Source organism: Zeus faber (genome assembly GCF_960531495.2).
Source record: "Zeus faber genome assembly, chromosome: 11".
Classification (NCBI taxonomy): Eukaryota; Metazoa; Chordata; class Actinopteri; order Zeiformes; family Zeidae; genus Zeus; species Zeus faber.
Window position 1 is genome coordinate 22,053,757 of NC_137205.1, and position 1,810 is coordinate 22,055,566.

Sequence of the window (1,810 nt, forward strand, 5' to 3'; positions counted from 1 at the left end):
ATCATTATTATTATTATTATTATTATTATTATTATTATTAATAATAATAATAATAATATTATTATTATTATTATTATTATTATTATCCTTATTATTATTATTATTATTATTAATAATATTATCGTTATTATTCTTATTATTATTATGGGCCTTGTGGGGTTGGATCCCCTACTGATATTGTTCCAGGAAAATTCTCTGAATTTGGAAATCTGAAACTATTTGAAACAGAAGAACAGCACAAGCTACGACCACTTTTTCACGTCTTCGTTTGAGCCGGCATGTCAAAAATACCCGGCGGTGTAAGTCTCCTCCAAATCGAGCGACGTACGAAGCAGAAATTTGTGGGGGGAACGGACCAAAGTTGACCGAAATCACAAGCAGCGGTCCGGTGCATTTATCGCCCGAAATGTGTCCGACCCGGACAAAAGCACCCGGAGCGCGACAACGACAGATGCTGCGAACACGGTTGAGGTGTCGCCTGCGAACACAGGTGAGTCACAAGCATCTCGTGCTCCAAGTTTCATCCGAATCCGTCCACATACGGGTCGTGCTTGACGGACGCGACACTACTCGTGAAACAAGACGAACGGGATGAGAGCTGCAGGGAGACGCTCTACGACGTCGTCGTATCGTTTACTATAAATGTGCAGGTTCTCATTCAGAATGTCTCATTTGGACCACGTGCAGTGTGCGGTGTCGACTCCGTCACTCTGTAGTGGTTCGAGATCACAAACGACACGTTTACGTGTGTATTGTACTACAATATACACGTATGTTGTATCACATCAATTTATGAAGTTTCTTACCTGGCTGTAGATCTGTTTCCGTTGATATTTCATGGCTTTGGTCTCCGTTCCTTTGCCGGGTTCGCGAAAAATGCGAGAACCGTGAAAACACCGTGAATCCGAGCGATGCGTTCGAGATCCGGCGAGGTGTCAGACGGAAGCCGTGAAATGGTAATCACTCGTAGGAATACCACAAACGTTTTTCGTATCTCATGGAAACATAACTTACTGACAATGTAATCGAAGGAGAAATGACAAACAAATAAATGAAGTAAATTAGACTACTATCGTATAGCGACATGAATATGCAAACCTGATTAAACACGTCATTATTGATGTTTGGTGATTGTTTGGTGTTTGTAAATTTAGTAACTTGATGCATTTCATAGAAACCAAAAAAAAAGAAACTGTAACTCAGACCAAAAACAAATCAACTGGGACCTGTGTGTTGTTGCCTGCAGCCATATTTATTATTTTTAATATTATTATCATTATTATTATTATTATTATTATAAGTAGTAGTAGTAGTAGTAGTAGTACTTGTAGCAGTAGTAATGTAGTAATAGTAGAACTAGTCGTAGTAGTGTAGTAGTAGTAGTAATGTAGTTAGTACTATTAGTAGATGAAGTAGTAGTAGTAACACTAGTAGTAGTAGATGTACTGGTAGTAGCAGCAGTAGATGTAGTGGTAGTAGTACTAGTAGTTTTAGATGTAGTAGTAGTAGTAGCAGTAGATGTAGTAGTAGTAGTAGTACTAGTAGTAGTAGATGTAGTAGTAGTAGTAGTAATAACAGTAGATATAGTCATAGTAGTAGTACTAGTAGCAGTAGTAGTGTAGTAGTAGTACTACTACTAGTAGTACTAGTAGTGTAGTAGTAGTAGTAGTAGAAGTAGTAGTAGTAGTGTAGTAGTAGTAGTAGTACTAGTAGTATTACTAGTAGTACTAGTTGTAGTAGTAATAGTAGTAGTGTAGTAGTAGTACTGGAAGTTGTGTAGTAGTATTACTAGTAGTAGTAGCAGTAGTAA